This window comes from Strongylocentrotus purpuratus, unplaced genomic scaffold (genome assembly GCF_000002235.5).
Source record: "Strongylocentrotus purpuratus isolate Spur 01 unplaced genomic scaffold, Spur_5.0 spur5_scaffold_8, whole genome shotgun sequence".
In the NCBI taxonomy this organism is placed as follows: Eukaryota; Metazoa; Echinodermata; class Echinoidea; order Camarodonta; family Strongylocentrotidae; genus Strongylocentrotus; species Strongylocentrotus purpuratus.
Window position 1 is genome coordinate 19,222,593 of NW_022145614.1, and position 19,207 is coordinate 19,241,799.

The 19,207-nt window shown below is 35.9% G+C and overlaps 1 long non-coding RNA gene across 1 annotated transcript; it reads right to left on the reverse strand.

Annotated features, from left to right (window-relative positions):
• Positions 1-10,304: 10,304 nt before the first annotated feature.
• LOC105441713 lies at positions 10,305-18,639 on the reverse strand. Its single transcript, XR_004062298.1, has 5 exons — positions 18,370-18,639; positions 14,378-14,497; positions 13,299-13,523; positions 12,319-12,422; positions 10,305-10,694 (listed from the first exon to the last, which is right to left on the reverse strand). It is a non-coding gene; the product is annotated as an uncharacterized LOC105441713 (long non-coding RNA).
• Between the last annotated feature and the right edge of the window lie 568 nt (positions 18,640-19,207).

A 19,207-nucleotide genomic window follows, 5' to 3' on the forward strand; every position in this document is an offset into this window, starting at 1 on the left:
TCCATTGGAGAAGTCAGTATTGCATTTCAAATCCCTATAATGTTGTTTTAATCCTTGTACATTGTGGAGAATTATAGAAATGTTGTGATCACTAGCATCAGCGTTTATAGGTGGTTGTATGAATGAATGCATATTTTCAAGGCTTTCTTTTATTTCAGGGTTACAGTATATACGATCTTCATGAAAGTCTTGAACAACGAGTCCAGATAATGATGTAACTCGACTCAGACCGACATAAGCTTGGCCATATTCAAACATGTTTTTCAACGAGACAACAGCTTTGTCTAATGACATACCTTGTACTTTGTGAATTGTGCATGCATATGCAAGTTTCAGTGGGAATTGTTGCCTAACATATTTTTTAACCGATTCTTGATGCTTTTCAATAGCGTAAATACCAATATCAGATTTGTCAAATTCCACTTTGATACACACTGGTTTAGAGTTCGTGCTGTCCATCACTATCTCGACCACATTTCCAAAACATCCGTTGGTTAAGCCTTTTTCAACGTCAATGTTCCTCGTCAACATAACCCTTGCTTTAACTGCAATCCATAGGTAAGGTGCTAATGAACTTTTCAAATTTGCTAATGGCTTGTCATGTACTTTAGTCTTATCTTTTGATGTATTTTGGGTGTCTTCAGCTAGAATACAAACGATACCTGTGCATTTCTTATGTAATACCTGTTTGTTCCAGTCTTGTACTTGTTTGTTAGTGGAATAGATATGGAGAACATTTTCACAATCTTCGCCTGTTTCACGGGATTGAAGTGTTTTTATATCTTCATCACACAGTTTATCCTTTTTGGATTTTACACGTAATTTATTCAGAAGGAGTGCAAATTTTGAATCATCTTTTTGCCTCATTATATCATCGAGCTCCACTTTTTTGAAATTATCTATCCATATTGCACCTTCAAGAGTGTCTTTATATAAGGGCGTACCAAAAACAGGAGGTAGTTGATAGAAATCGCCAACAGCTATAACAGAGATACCACCAAATGCAATTTGGTTTCTTGATTGTTTGATTTGTCTTAAGCGACCATGGATATAACACATTAACTTCTGATGTACCATTGATATTTCGTCTATGATTATAACTTGTAAGTGCGCCAGTTTATTTCGAAGGGCATTTATTTTATCTTCACTTAACGGCTGGTAAGGTAATTGTATCTGAAGTGGAATAGAGAGTGCACTGTGTATGGTAGAACCGTTAATGTTGAATGCAGCTACACCAGTTGGAGCAATTTTAAGTATCGGTATATCATCTGGGTTATGCAACATTCGGCCTAGAATTCGTGTTCCTTCATAATAGATGCATTTTACTAAATGACTCTTTCCAGTTCCAGCACCACCAGTAACAAAAATATGAAATGGTTCACTCTTTCCTCCATTTACTTTGTTAAGACACCATTGTCTTATGTTGTAGAAAACTATTTTTTGCTTTTCATTCAAGGTTCTGATCAAAGAATGACCTTCATGTCTAGAAATTTTTGAAGATCGAAGTTCAACACTTTGGTCATCTTTTGTTTTGGTAGATTTTAAATCAGGAATATCACGATCAGCCTCAAAATCTTCAATGTCTACATCTTCTTTGGGATATTCAAGTCTTTCCGCTTCAGTTTCAGGACATAAAAGAGCCCAAGCATTTTCTTGCGGTCCAAATTTGCATAAAAACTCTTTTGCTTCGTCAATAGCATCGGCATTCTTTTCAAATTTGTCACGGTTTTTTATGACAATCGAGCTCACTTTTTCCAGTTTTTCCCCAGATATGTTAACATAACCTCTCTGAATAAAATGTTCATAGGTCTCGAATCCTGGAGGTTTTAATTGCTCTTGTGTGCGATACGGCAGAAACAGTTGTAATAGGCTTAAATTATAATTTTCAGGCGACATTTTAGGATTGAACCGGGGATAGCGTATAACTGCATCATCTGAACGTGTTCTTTTCTGAATGTATCCTAGATTTTTTTTTAATTCAAATACATTTTTGTTTTTTTTACAACGTGAAGCGTCCATCTGAGAAGTTGTTAAAATTCTGTATTCAGAACAAAAGGAAGCAAGGCACATGTTGTCAAATTTGGAACCATCTGGTCGAGCTTTGTATCTGTCAACCTTGCTTGTCATCCAAATGTTGTCTTCGTTATCATCTGTTCGGTTTTGTATTATTTTAAGTGGTAAAGAAATTCGGATAGGGTCAGGTCCAACAGGTATATATTCAACTTTCCTTGAACATTCCTTTAGTCTCAGAGAGCAAACACGATAGACACTTTCCTGTGCTGATACTTCACGGTTATGCATATACGCTTGACCAAGTTTTTTCATGCTTTGCTTTGCATCATTATTTCCTTCTTTTATTTCCGATAGTGTATGACTCAATAGCATTCCCACCTCTCTTTCAGCTTTTGACAAGTAAGATACAACATAAGAAACACAGGCAAATACATTTGAAACATATTGCAAATCCATGTTAGCATTCCAGCATCTAAGTAAGTGTGGATTAAATTGATTTATCCAGACATCTTGTGGTTTTCTTTTGAGGATTATACTTTCTTGGGATGCTAATTCAGCATATGCTTTCTCAAATTGTTCTTGGGTAATACCAAGTTTTCCAAAAAGGTCAGTTGTACTTTCATAGTTGGTTTCGTTTGCTAATTCATTTTTTACAGATTCTAACAATTCTTTGGCATTCTTTTGATCGGTTTTCATATCTTTACCTTCACCAACATCGACAGGTTTCGTGATAAACGTTCTTTTGGATATTGGTCTTGGAAAATTAAATCTACACGTCGTTCCCTTTTTTTTGCATGATTTAGAATGTTTCTTACTGTGGTTCTGGACGTGTGAAACAATTTCATGTAGTTCTGGATCTTCCTTTTCTGTAGGCTTCTCGCATGAAATGTACTTATCAATGAACTGTACAACTTTTTCATCTTTATCAACTCCTAATATCGGCGCATTTTCAATCCATATCAAAATATGAACATGAGGTGATCCCCTTTGTTGAAATTCAATACGATAAAAGTAATCTATGACGTTACCAATGGGTTTAGATGGTGATAATATAACTTTTTTCAAAAAAGTGTGAAATCGTTTATCAAACATTCTAGCAACAGTAACTGGATTTGATTTTAGAAGATTGCATTTGTCTGCCCAATCTAAATCGTCTATCGTTCTTGCATCGCCCGTTTGTCTGAGTAGTGTATTCATTATTTCAGGCCATCTCAAATCAGCTGAAGAAAATGACCCGAACCAGGTTGGTTTACCAAGTTGTCGAACCATTGCTAGAACATTTTTCTGTGCATTTTGCCAGTATGGTGGTGTGCCACGAATTTGTTTCAAGAATCTGTATCCCTTGTCCGCTTTTAGTAATTCATAAACTTTATCGACATTTTTGAAATCGGATGCAGTGATACAAGAGAAATCGTCCTTCCTGTTTGAACCTTGTCTTAATGCAATGGAAACCTGTGACAAAACTTGCTGCATTTCATAGATATACTGGGCATAAAAGATGTAATCAGTGTTTTGAGCAAATCTGTTATCCACATGCATCAATCTATTTTGCAAATAACGACCCAAGGTTATGTTTTCACTTCTACCATCATGGAATGTTGGCTGACCCTTTGGAAATAATGACGGAAAGCATTTTGCTTCATTGCTTTCATCTTTCAGTATTGATACAGGACTGTTTCCTTCACAAGGAGCACAACAAAGTATTTCATCAAAACATTGATCTAAAATGTCCTGCCCAATATTTGCTGGTTGTAAACATGTATCTAACTGAATCCCACATAACCGCTCTTCCGAATCATCTTCAACATCGTTTTGGGGCAATGGTTGACCATGTAAACTGTCAATAGGATTGTTTTCTTCAGGGTTTGGGTCTTTTGATAAGATGTGTTCATCAATTGCTGAGTCTTCTATTTCAACATCGTCTTCGTGTATGTCATTATTCTGTGAAAAGGAATTTTCCCAATCGTTATCAATGGTGACATCAAAATACCACTTATTGTTTTCTTTCAAGTACTGTAGTGCATTCAACACCTTAGATTTATTCACATACTTGTATTTGTAATAGCTTTTGTATGACAATTTCCTTTTCAATTTAACACGAATCGTTTGGTCTTCGGTCTCTGGTCTAGGCAACATTTCAACTGTTTCATTTGTGTTTGAAGGTACACACACAACTGGGCCATGAACTCCGTTTTGAGCACCTTTGGGCAAAGCCATTAATTTCATGAAAGGGATATGCAATCCAATTAAATGCTGTTCTAAATTGTTTAACTGTGCAATTTCTTCCGGAATATCATGTAGATGTAGATTGTTTGTATTTGCTTCTGCAGGTAGTTTTCCAACTCGTAATTTGTTGTGGCAGGTGAAACAAATCCATAAAAATGATCTATCAGATTTTGCTATGTCACATATTAAAGTGCATTGAAAATTACAGATATGCAAATATTTGTCACTGATACATGAAGTGTCCATATATTTGCTTTTAATACATTTCATTACCTGGCTTTTGAAAAGAAGTTTGAAACACACAGAGCACACATATTCTGGTCCACTACAAGTAATTTGTCGAAAGTGCTTTATTACATTATGTAAATCGGTCATTTTCAGTTTATTAAGTTCAGCTCTTTTCAAGTTACGTTTGAGTACATTTTGCCGGAACTTATCGATTCTTTGGTATTTCATTTTTAAGGACATCGACATTTTTTGTTTGAATTCTGTATTGTTATAGTTATTTTTCGACACACTCTTCATTAATGCCTTGTGCTGATGTCTAAAATGAGGATGGGCATATCTCTTTCTCATGACATTTCCCATTGTTGCCTTGTGCTGTTGTCTAAAATGAGGATTGGCATATCTCTTTCTCATGACATTTCCCATTGTTGCCTTGTGCTGTTGTCTAAAATGAGGATTGGCATATCTCTTTCTCATGACATTTCCCATTGTTGCCTTGTGCTGTTGTTTAAAATGAGGATTGGCATATCTCTTTCTCATGACATTTCTCATTGATTCCTTGTGCTGTTGTCTGAAATGGGGTTTAGAATATTTTTTGTTCATACTATTTTTCATGTTTGCTTTATGTTCACCTTTAAATTGTGGATTCTTGTACCGAATTCTTGATGTTGATTTAACTTTTTCCCTGAACCTTTCACTTGACAAATATTTTTCTTTGATTACTTTGATTTTTCTGGTTTTATACTCTAAGTCAGAGTGGTATTTTTCTTTCATGGCATTTAGATGCCTGTTCCTAAAAGTTTCACCACATATATGAGTTTTATTTTGTCTTCGTTTTTCATTGGTGTCTTTGTTTATTTCAAAGAAATGTCTCTCGTGATACTTTTGGTTTTGTGCAATCTTTGCTCTCAGTTTTTGTTGTGTTTTGTAAGCTATATCATTAGCATATCTAACCTTCATTGCATTTGATTTCCTTGCTTTGCGAGCTGTTGTACTTTGTAAACGTTTTTCTTTCTTCTTGATACTAGTTTCTTCATTTGCTATGACTCGTTTTTCTCTCATGTTCTCTCTGTTCTGCTTTTTCCTTTGACCATAGCTCTTTTTTGCCTTTCGTTTCTTGTTTGTACCTTCAGGATTCATGTTAATCTTTTCTTGGTGCTTATTCTTGTACATTTTGTGAGGAATATTAGACTGAGATGATTGTACCGACAAAATAACATCGTAATGTATTCCTTGCGTATTTCTCAAATAAATTCCTTCGTCAGAGGTAACCTTTCCAAGTTGTACATCCTTGCCCGAAAATATACTCCATTTAAAGTTTTGCTCATCATATATGTATATATCAGTTCCAATCAAATTTGCCAAAACCATAATCTCCATTTCGGTAGCCCAGGTACCATTTTGAAATACTTTGCTCTTTGTCACGTAATTTGAAACGTTGGCAAAACCATCTCTCAAACGATTCTCAAATTTGTTCTTGTTTTTTAAAAGATGGACAACAATAGCTTTTCTCACAAGTAAGTGATTATTTTCGTTTCCCGATAAGCAAAATGAAATAGCACGAAAGAAGCAATTTCCGTCACCCATAATATTTTTGATTGTATTTGGATGTTCTATAGGTGTGCATGTTTGAGCTCCATTGTTAGAAGTTGGTGTAATATCGTGAATGTTTAACTTTGTGCACGATTTGTTCTTTTTAATTTCATTCAGTGGTGCAAAGTACAAGACCGTTTGCTGTATTTCTTCTAATACTATCAAATCATCACAGTCTTCATCAAATTTCCCTGTATTAATTTGTATTACATCCTTTTCTTTTCTAGCACTGCATCTTGTGGTGACCTTTGGTTCATTCAATTTTGAATCAGTCATATCCCGATTGGATTCTGCTTGGTAATTATGATTTCTAGAACTGTTCCTTTGTGACGTTCGTCTGAGTTTTTTGCGGTCAGAACTAAATTGAGCTCCATTTTCAAGTTTATTCCATTTTCGTTTTCCATTCGATTTCTTGGAAACGCTTTCAAATGATTTGGCTTTTGCATCTTTTTCCAAACTGGTGATCCTTCTTTTTGTTTTTCCATCTTCCATTTTAGAGTGTTTTAAGTTTTTATCTACAGAGCTGTCTATTGCCACAGTCGCTTCCGTTCTATTGGCAAAACAATGGTCTCCAAATTCCGTTTCTTGTAATTTTGTCAATTCAACCCTTACATTCTTTAATGACAATAGTTGGCCATTGTAGTCATGTACATCGGGAAGTTCAGGTTTACTCGTTTCAGCGTGCAAATCATCAGTCGACTCTTGAGTAAGCTCAATAATGTGTTCCTTTTTTGGATTTGGAATTGATGCTTCATATTGCCGTTTCTTTTCATCAGAATGTGTTGGGCATTGCGACGTTGTACTATATTGCGTAGTTGAGGACATATTCTGACAAGTAGGGATGCCTTGTAATATTAGAAAACCGGTTAATGTCTCATTCTTACCGGATATTGCTTGTACTGATACACCAGTTACTTCAAAATAATGGTTCATATGACAACTCAATGTCTTTGCTAATGTCATACAATGTTTGTAAACCCCTTGCCAGCTTGGTGTGTGAAGTAAGATGCTGTGCCCATTTGCACTTAAAAAGCCTCGATTGCTTCTAGAATGCGAATCAAATATAAAATACCCCTCATGTCCTGTTATAACTACAAATGTGTTGTTGGCGAAAGTCACAAAATGGGCATCACAAGTCTTACACAGTTGTTGTTCGAATGCCTGTTCTAATGTCACAAAACCAAGTTCTTTATTATGCGATTCAACTTCAGATAACTGTCCTAGAATTGTTTCGTGGTATACAATCGTAAAATAGTCATTCCAGTCATCGTATCCATCCAATTCCGTAGGTAATTGATTCATGGCTAAGTAATCCGTTGTGACTGAAGTGCTTTTCCTTATATTGGTATACAAATTATCACCTATTGTCAAAATTCGATCTAGATCACAACTCTTCCATTGGTTGGCTTTCTTAGACTTGCTGTTTAACACTGCAATTAGAGAATTACAAACACATTGTCTTCCGCTTGAATTGCCAAATCTTGGATGGCCCTGATTGAACGTTCCCTGAGCAATAATCGTTTTTTGTAAATTTACCTTCGTACCCGTTTTGTTATGTTCGTTTGACTGGGTTTCATCCGTAGGACTGGCATTCTCATAGGATATAGGATTGAAGTGGTATTCTGTGCGTATTTTTTTCTGAAACTGGGATGGGTCATTTGTTGTACGACTTTCATGACACTTTTGCTTATAGGCTTTGTCCACCTTGTTTGGAGAATCACTGATTGGGGGGTTTTCATTTGTATTTGGTGTCACTGTGAATAATTGATTGGGACATTGTGGTTCGATGTTGGCCTTGCCTTCTTCTTCAATTAGATTACTTGTAGATGCAAGTGCGTTCTTTTGTACAGTTTCACTGTCGTCATCTTTGTTTGTGTCTTTCGGACATTGCGATATATTGTTCTGTTGATCATGTACTTTCACTTGGATGAGTCTGTATGGTACACTATTTGGGAGATTCGTTATATGTGCCAATTGTAAACAAAATGCGTAAGCACCTGTCCATGTGTTCGTGTGCATCAACATGTGTCGTCCACCTATTTCTTTTTGTGCATGTGTGTCAAAGATATAATATCCAGTGGTATGAGGCATTATAACAAAGGTATGTTCGTTGAATTCGACTAGGCATCCATCTGACTTTCGTTGTGTATCTAGTGCATCTTGTAGGGCATTGATCAACGGAACTTTACCAGAGGGTACATTCGTTTCAGTGTGTTCTTGTATAAGAGGACCGGTGTGGGATTCACAAATTTCTAACTCAAAACATTTGTCAAAGGCATGAATTATCTTTCCACTAGGATTGTTGGCCGATTCACGTGGATCACCCGGTATATCAGCGTCTTTAGCACATGTCACGATAGTATCAAGATTTGAAGAGGTCCATTTGCTCATGTCGTTGTTCTTAGAAAAAAGTGTAGCCATCACACCAATTTGATAACTATGGTCGGAAGATAATTGACTTTCTTGTTCATTCTCTTTTACAGGAGTGCTCAAACTTTTTACAAAAACTCTATTACTATTGGTATCTTCGTTTTCTTTGGTGGAGTGTTTTCCTGTTTTGTCGTTGGCAAAGTCGTTCTCATTGGTGGTGATGTTCTTTTCTGTTGAGTCGTTGGCAAGGTCTTTATTACTTCCATTTTGAGATTGCTTCAAATGTGATTTTTGTTTTCTTCTTGTTGATCTTGTGTACAAGTATGCCATTGCTTTCCCAATGTACGTGACACCTTTCTCTCGACCTTTGCCTTTGTCCATGCTAGAATATGGGTCATTATTCGCATTCGTTGCTTTACGGGACACACCTCTTTCATTAAGCGGCTTAGTTCTCCTTGTCTTTACCGTTCTCCAAACTTCGGCACTATCATCAGCAGTTACATCAGTTCGATCATAATTGGTTCTCTTCCTAAATGTATTTCTTGTGAATGTCGTTTTAATGTCACTTGTACACGATTGGCAATCATTATCTTTGATTCTGTTACTATTCTGACATTCATCAGATTTCCTTTTCTTTGTGGTTGATTGGTTTGGCGAAAGTAGTCTTTTCTTGCCCCGAAGAAAATGCTTTTTCCCGCTTGATAAAGATTTGTTTCTCTTGTCTTGTGCACGAGTTATAGGACTTGGCTGTGCTGCGTGGTCATTATCATTATTGTCTTTTGTTAGATGTTCGTACATGTTTACGTCAATAGGGATACCAAATTGGTCATATAAGCGCTTAGAAAAATTGTTGTTACCACAATAGCAACATATCCATACTACTTGAGCATTAGTCAACTCTTCTGCAGAAGGTAATCCCATACATGGCACATGGTAATGGTTCAAGCATGTTTCACAGGTTGTTTTGTTCTCATTCTCTTGAATATCTAGGCCACAGACGCAACAATCCCCATTGCCTTTCATGATGTACGTGTTACTATCCGATCCAAGTGATGTGTCCGTTTCCAACATGGTTAGCCGTACAAATTGATACGATTTCGCTCAGAACTTCACGTATATAATTTAGACGGAAAAAATGCAATCTCTTGGCTTATATCTATATGATATATAGTTCTTCAATATATAATGCGTTTTCTTTTTGTTTTAATGATTATAACATAGGCTTACACACATACGTGCATATACTCTGACTTTATTAATCAGGTTTATCTCACCGTCACTCTTTTTTACATGTACTTAGCACACTTTGCTTATTTTGATCTTCACGTTCTCACAAAAACCTTCGTTTTACTCGATTATAAACAAATTTTACGTCACTCTTGGTTTTACGTTCTTGAAATTTCTTTCCTTAACAATCAATCACACTGTGCCTCTTCTATCAAACAACTCTGCTAAATTATTTGCGTTCCTGTAAGTTACACAAAGACTATCTTGCCGTTATTCAATGAATCAGACTCACTCCTTTATTTAGTCTCTCTTACAATCTCGAATATAACACTATGCTCAATTATCTGCTCCTTGACAGTCAGTTTCGCTTTTCCTATAGTCTCTTATGCAATCTCCCGTTTTCTTTGTGCAATATTTGTATTGTCTTTAACGTTCTATATATATATATACACACACACAACCTTGTCACCAATCTTTGAAAATTTCACCACTTTATAATTCAAAGCAACTCACCACAGCCCAAAGTTGTTTTTTTAATATAAAAAAATTCACTCTTTATCATTAATTTATTTACATTAAGCTTAACAACTCGTATACCAAAATATCATTCACTTTTACACCAAGAATTAAAGAAATTCACACGTTTACACTTTTTAAGGAATTGTAATCAGTTATTTAATATTCGTTCCAAGTCTTTTCCAATTCGTTCAAGTCTCTTCCAATTCGTTCCAAGTCTTTTCCAATTCGTTTCAAGTCTTTTCCAATTCCTTTCAAATCTTATTTCAAGCGTTATTGGGATGAATCGTTCATGAAAAGATGAGGTGAAATGGATGAAATGAGCTCACAGCTGTGATAAATTCTTATGAAAAATGAACATGTAATGATTTTTTTGCTTATGGGAAATGTCTTCTTAGAGGGGAGGTGAAATGAGTGGAAGTGAAAAATATTTCAGTCCAACAAGACGTCTGAAAATGGAAGGAGTGTATAGAAGTCTTTTATACAAAGAACGCAAAACATATACCGTACTGAAAATCCAGGTCCTGCAGACAGAGAAAAGAAAAGAAAAGAAAGAGATATGCATGAGACATAAACAAGGAGATGGAATGCTTTTTAAACCATCAGTATTGTTTGGATATATATCAATTTATGTTAATATTTTTTTTGATATTGAATATAAAAAAGGCCATTCAATTATGATTCATTCACATAATGTACTATAAGATGGTTAGAAAATCCCTGCAATCTGATTGCTCAATTACTGTGTAATTATTTTTACTGGATGCACGCAATATCAACACGATATATGCAATATTGAAATCGAAAACACTGATATCCCGAACAAAATGGCGAAATCGCGGCTGCGATTTGATTTTCTAGCTTCTATAAGAACAAGAATTATCTAAATTGTTGGATGATTCAGATGTGACTAGCATGAAAATTTCAATTAAAGTATGGATTCTCAAAGTTGGAAAAGTTTGCACAAATCAAGAACGTCAATTTAGGAGACATTTTTACGCCAGAATTGGACAAACTGTTATAGTTCTAAACTAAGTTCTATGCTTCTGTACATAGACCGACGGTGAGTTGTAAACCTAGACTTTAGTACCTTCGCTGTGGCATACGTCACTTTTTGGAACACTGTACCCTAGATATCTGTAACAAATTTCAATTTCTCGAGGCTGTGTTGGTGAAACTGAAGCGAGAGGGGCCAGGAAGCACCACACATAAAGCCTCAATTTCTGTACTTGATATGGACAAGATCCAGTCCTCTTCTAATTTAGATTGCACCTCCCCAACACTCAAAAAAGCTTGCAAAATAAGTTTTTATTGATTTAATGACTTTCTTTTGTTTCATGTAAAGGTCAGTTAGGCCTGACTTTATTTTGTTAAGGTTTAGGCTGAAGACATTCTCCATTTGTTTAAATCCATTGCACTAAGTAACAACAAACAAATTATGCAAATTTAAAAATCATGCGTTATAATTACCAGACGCATGATTTTGCCATGCATCCAATAAATCTGTAAAATAACAAAATTTTGCATTTTTGACAATTTCGGGGGCCCCATCTTATAAAACAGATGATGCACAGGTTTAATATGTGGGTCAGTGCAATTGTGTGCACGCGCTACCTTTGAATTTGGTGTAAAACCATTCAAAGGTACCTTGTGCACACAATCCCTACCGACACACTCAAACCTGTGCATCATTTGTATAATGACCAAGGACTACTTGTGTATTAATTACAATTTTCTCAAAACTTGCTATCAAACTCTATAGAAAACATATTGAAAGGCTTTACGCAATCTTGAAAACGATATGTGTATTACAAGATAGCTTTGGTGTTGAGCCCTCCTTGTCACCCATAGAATTGAGGATGCAACAAAATCTCTCCAACCTAAAAAAAAGGTAATCTTTTTTTCCCTCTGCTATGATTTACATCATCTTCTAATCTGACAACAAAACCTATGATTAATCGCAAAATATAAAGGGTGACATTTAACCTACAGTGTACATGTAATTTCCATATAATTATAAACATTATTTTGGGTGTGAGATTTTGTACATGTGCAGAACTGTATGTATTTTTATTTTATTTTTTTAAATAAAGAAATGATTTACAATCCAAAATATATGCATTTCATATTAGTAATGTATTACTTTACTTTTTTTTTTTACACCTGGAAGATTCTGGTTGAAAGCTGTCTGGTTTGATGACAAGTGTGATGGGAACTTCCAACCGTCAATCAACTGTTGATATGTACAGTATCTGTAATACAAAATATAAATATATAATAAAATTTAAATCATTAACATTCATATTATTATTTACATGAGTTTGAATATTTTATGAAATGAACAATTTTTGTTTCGGACACAAGTTTTCAAGGTATGTACAACTGGTATGAATTGACTGATCCCAACACAAAATTGTGGAAAGTTATTGTTGACTACATGTATATAAATTGTAATTTTCTCAAAACTTGCTATCAAACTCTATAGAAGACATATTAGAAGGCTATACACAATCTTAAAATTGATATATGTTTTACAAAATAGCTTTGGTGTTGAGCTCCCCTTATCACATACAATTGAAGATGCAACAAAACCTATCCAACCTTCAAAATGATATCTTCTTTTCTATATCTTAAGTACACACACATGAAGTATATCTATGGGATTGTGTTTTCATGAAGGAGGTACAAAATCATGTCAAAGTTTTATCTGATCATTCTAATTTAATGAGAGTTAATGTAGGACCTAATTTTTTTATCCTAGCGGAAATTTCATCAGAGGCTAACTGACGAGGGAACATGAAAAACATAATACTATATACTAAACATACAGCTAAGGAAGGGGGTGTAAACATAGAGCAATAAAGAGGCTGTGAACGGCCAATCAAACTTGGCTGGGAATGGAGAGGAAACACACAAAGAAAATATATAAATATATATATAGGTTATATATCATGGGACAAGGGAGAGGGTAAAAAAAAATGTAAATAAGAATATGGGAGGCCTGATGAAAGCAGTGATGAAGACCTTGAATAGGAAGGCATTTGGATGGGGAAAGAGAGGAAGGCATAAGAACGAAGTAAGGAAGGCCAAATTGAGAAGGGGGGGGGGGTAAACAAAGGGATGCTTACGTGAATAATGGAGACGGTCGAAAGTGTGGAGAATGTGGTGATTACGGTACCATGTAGGATGGAACAGAGGCGAGGTTATATGCGATGAAAGGCGGTCACAATAGGCGAGGATGGATGCGATAAAAGGCGGTCACAAAAGGTAATCTATCATTGGTAGTCTGGATGGAGACTCCTGTTTCAGGACCTCAGACCTGAGAGAGCAAACTTCCTTAATGGTTTGTGTAGCTGTCAAAATTGTAAATTAGAAAAGAAACAAATTATGCAATTGTAAAAAACTAAACTAGATGGATCTCTGACTGTGTATGCCTCCACGGCTCCGCCATTGCACAATATATATATAAAAAAGCCCCAATTAACATGCACTAAACAAATTTGTCAACTCCATTTTGATAGTAATCTTCCAAAAACATCTGATATCACAATTTTGAGCTAATCATGCATACATCCCCCCCCCCCCCCCCCACTCCATGAATGGAGGGATACCATGAGTGCTTGTAAAATCTCCGGCTCCTATCAAAAGAAAAAGATCTACCAGTACTGACTTTTCACAAGAAACTTTTGCTAAAAAAAAGGGGGGGGGGTGCTAAAAAAGGCTTGTATACCAAAAGAAAAAGGTCTGCCCGTATTGACTTTTGCTCAAAAGTTAGGATTGCTCGGAACATGCATATGCATAACCTAAATAACACTGAGTGGAAGGGCCAGGGCATACAAACAACTGAGATCTTGAACATACTGAGAACATATCGCCCCTTGGGGGTGTTTCATAATGCTGTTCATAAAGTTACGCATGACTTTACGAACAACTTGTATATGAAAAGCCAAATGGGATGCTCAATCACTATTAAATACATCAACTAAAGTTAAACTGTGCAGATGTAGATTAACATTTTTATGATAACAACCATAATTTAATTGAGTTGATTGAAAATATCAGAAAAAACTTTGGGCATCATATCTGGCACTTCATAATTTCATATACAAGTCGTTCGTAAAGTCATGTGTAACTTTACGAAAGCTTTATGAAACACCCCCCTGGCAACTTTAGAGGCATAAAAAAAACCTTCCCCCTCCCAACTTACTTGAAGAATGAGTGACGGTGCAGCCAATTCCTTGCTGTTTGTATACTGCATGGAACTAAGGCATCAGCCAGATAGCTGGCCTTACAAACTTGACCGCACGTTGTCAGAGCAGGGGAAGATCTGAAAACAAACAGGAGAAACAAGAATATGTATTAAATCCAAATCACCTTTAATGACAGCTTTCCCACACACAAACAAATTACATCAAAGCTGTGCTAAGCTTAAAAATAAACTTGTTTAAAACATACAGTTGGTCTACAAAAAAAAGAAGCAAGAACCAGAGAATGATGAGGATGAACTTATCACTGGCTTCTTGAATGGTGAGCCCACAGGAGTGAATGGGGGAACAACGTCTCATTCAATATTTCACCCTGCTGCAACTAGTAAATCAATACAGTCACCTAGAGATCCTAGAACCTATAGAATTATGTCAAAAATCGGTTGGGGAAATTAAAATGATGGCCAACTGGAGTGTCAAGCATGCATGTGCTGACGGTAAATCTGTGTCCATAAAAGTGTCTCATGAGAGCGGTCTTGGTTTTGCCTACATAAAAAATGCTGCACACTCTGCATGTGATCAGGGGCCCTTTTTTTTCCTTCAAAATGGCCGCTCAAAATGGAGGCATGGTACATTTTCTGTGACAGTCAACTATTTATCAAGAATAGCAAGTATGATTCAACATTATTTTTTTCCATGTGTAAACGTATGCAGTAATCGATGCCTTTCATCACTACAAATCAAAACGCATAGAGCCTGGAGGGCATAAAAGTTACCTGACATCTATAAAAGAGCTGACAGGGGTGTCAACCCTCCCGCATTTGGAGGGAGTCTCACGCCGCCCCAAAAGCACGTAGCGGGAGACTCCTGCCACCCCAAATTTTGCTGGATTTGGCACTAATATTTTCTCCAAAAAAAAATCTCCCTCCAAGCAGTTTTCCAAAGTTGACAGCCCTGAGAGCATGTGCCATTCAATTCATATTTGAATACAGACCACTCCGCACGCATGCCAAGAAGCCTGTTTCAAATCGCGCAAAGCTAGATTTCCATGCAATCAAAACCAGGCTGACCAGATTAAACGTTAACAAAAAACAGAAATACAAAGTTGTAAACCATCTAGAGGCTCTTAATAAATTAAGTTACTGATTAATTAATTATATCATTACAAATTTTTATTCAGTTATGGATAACTGATTTTCTTATAAAACTAAAACTATGGCATATTTATTCAATACACCAGCCTACAGTTACAACAGTGCCATGCGCTGACATGGGCGCAATTTTAATAAACTGGTAAACATACGGGAAAACAAACCACTGACCTCTAGAGGTCAATTTTCGGGTAAATTAAGCAAAGCCCATGCAAATATGTTGTGAGCACACAGCGCAGGCAGTGACGCAACAATACACGCGCATTTGAAAACATTGATGACACTGCCTGCGCTGTGTGCTCACATCATATGTGCATGGGCGCTATCTAAATTTACGTGATAACCACTGACCACTAGAGGTCAATGTTTTGTTTACCTGTATATTAAAATGGGGCCCATAACTGTAAACTGGTGTATACTGAATGAACGCCATTAAACTAATACCAACAACAACAACAACAATACATACAATGTACCGGTATCTCTTATAACGCATCAAGGTTATAGCAGACCTGCCAACCTCTGGAGTTCAAAAACTTGTATTTTACTGACAAAAGTTGTATTCTTAAAAATAAACGCGGACTGTTACGCGGATCAATGCTTCTTACAGTTCCTACATACAGGAAGAATTTGTTTAAAGGATCGTTGGTTGAATATGCATGATAATCATGATGATTGATGTGTTCGATGAACCAATGAACATCCCATGTGAGATGCTTGTAGGATACTTTATAGTACAGAATGGGAATTTTGCCATTGAAAATGGTACACACACAAACAAAAAAAGATATTAAAAAAAAATATTTAAAAAAAAAAAAAAAATAAATTAAAAAAAAATCGTATTTTATTGAGAAAAATCGAACTGTCGCATTTGCTTCTAAAATCGTACTAAATACGACTAAATCGTACTGGTTGGCAGGTCTGTTATAGGCCTAATTGGAGTATACCCTACCATATTGTTAGTCTTCATATATTAGCCGTAGATATAGATTGTGATTTTATTGCTTGCGATAACGGTGATACAGGTATTAAAGATTGTATAATGCAAGTGTTTGTATTCATTTGGTGGATGAAAAGTTGAATTACATGTATACGCCGTTTTGTGCGTCATTGCAGCACTGAATGTGGTGTGTTCGTCAGATAATCCTGTTATATTGATAAGCACTGATTCTTGTACTTACATGTACCTCTGACTTGTTTCTGGTCTGTTATGGCCATTTAGTAGATTAATTACTTGAATTCTGAGCACTATTTCAGTAACGCAAAAAGACAAGCCCGTGTATAGTCACACACATATTTGTATGTACTTTGTGCCCGCTATACTATAGAAGCTCGTTCACTGCTTAGTCTGTTGTCAAAGACCCTATTAGATATTTTAATCAACAAGTGATGTCTCATTCTTAAAATACACAATAAAAATAATAGTGTTGTGCTTATAATAGTGGAATGTCTTCGCTTAAAATACCCACAAATATAGATTTGGCTTAAACTAGACAGGTAGTGGTCATTGGTCGTTTCTGATTTTTTTTCTTCTAATATTTGTCAAATTGTGGGTTCTAAATCTGTGCCCCCGTAAAACCGTGGTAGGGTATTCTGCAAATGTTCAGACTTCAGAGTTATAAACTGTTTAGACGTCTAAGTTTCCCATTTTACCTTGCAATCACAGCAAATACACAAATAATTACATTCTGTAAAAATGCACCATTTAAAGCATATTTCTAAAATATTTCATTGTTTACCATACATTTCACACTTTCAGTTTCAGAACCCGGTTTTGTGAAAGTACACATACCGTAGCCTATACCCTGTGAGTAAAAAAAAGACAGACACACCCACACACAAATGTTTGTTGATATTTGATATGTAATACATGTGTGGCATGATTAATTTTGTTAGGGATGTTATTTGGATCTGCAAAGACTGATTTTAATACCCAAATCCCAATTGTTTTATTAAAACATCACATCATTTTATTAAAGCAACTTTGGCGCAAGTCGATTTTTGCACTCTTGCAAACAATGCCTCCTGTTCATCCAAGTGTGACTGTGAACACATAGATCTAGATCTACCACTCAAAAATGGTACCAAATGATTTGGAATAAGATAGATCTAAGATGTATAATAAATTACTGTTGATAAATAATTTTTTTAATAATTATTGATTTTCTAGATGTAAACTTCTAGTCACCACACATACAACCTAGAATCCGAGCAAACTCGGCCTAAAGCTGCCTACGGTAGCTGCAAAAACGGTTAATTTCTGACATTAAACCATATAAAACCCTATTAACCAAACGCTAACTCTAAAACCCAAAACCTGCAAAATTGACCGTTTTTGCAGCTGAGACGAGATGTCTTTGAGCCAAGTTAGCCCGACAACACCTGCCTTAGACCTTCATTGATATAGTCTAGTCTACGTTTTATAGAACTCAGTCATACTCATACTCGTACTAGACTAGTCATACTCCATGCAACATGTAGACTTTATACATGCCAGTCTCCATGCGCGGGTCTAGACAAAGTTAGCAACTAAAATCTATTCAAATTTTATCACATTTAACAGCAAATAAACAAGTAATGACATTCTCTAAGAATGCATGGACCATATTTGTAGGCATATTGTTAGAAGGTTTCATTTTTTAGAATTCATTTCACACTTTCATTAGATCTAAGTTAGATCTACCCAGTAAAAGTACACAATCGTACGTACGGTACCGTACCGGTACTGCGTAGTCACAAAACGTACACCTCAACAACAACATCATGACATAGCGAACACCTTCGGAATCGGACAGTGCAGTGGTGCATTTTCATACGATAATTGTTACAAAATTAGAACTTACCAAATATCACTATCAGTATCAGTTTCCACTAAACTGTCGGCGAGATAACGGGCATAAATCGAGAACACAAGAACAATCCAGAAAAGGACGAAGAAAGGCTCCAACTCGAAAATCTTGTCAGCATTCGATCGAGAACTTATACGAAGGCTTTTTACTGTATTGCATCGAAGGCCTGCACTATACTTTGTGTGCACATCGCGATATAATGTGCAATCCATGCGATATATATGCAGCAAGCAAGCTCAACGAACTCAAACCAAGCTGCACTAATGTCAAAGGTTAAGGGAGTATGGCACGCCGAATGTACTTTTATTGTTTTACACCACCATTCTTTTCCATACATACACACACACACGTTGATAGGTATGACAAATATCATGAATCTTCTTGACATTGTTTTTTTCTAGCAGTATCTCGCTTATTTTTTGCTCTATTTTCTCTCAAATTTTAGTTGACCAGCCCACCTATACTTGTTCCAAACAAGTATTACATGTCTAGTTATTATTAGGTGGTCTGTCGATGACAGATCACCTATTGATTTCGTTAGAATTTTCTTTCTTTATTCTTTATTTATTTTTATTTATTCCGTACACTTTTTTTGTGTATACGTTTACTCGAACTCGACCTGGTCAATTTCCTTCAAATTTCTGTTAGTCATCAGGCCCTATGATATGAAGTTCCCGAAACCTTTTTCAAGTTCATGGGGTCATCGTGACGTCATCCAGGCGCCATTTTGTAAAAATCAAGTCATTATCATATCTCGATAACGAGTCTTCAAAAATAAACCATATTTGGTATACATCAACTTCAGGTCAAAGTTCAACTAAAAATGTCAACA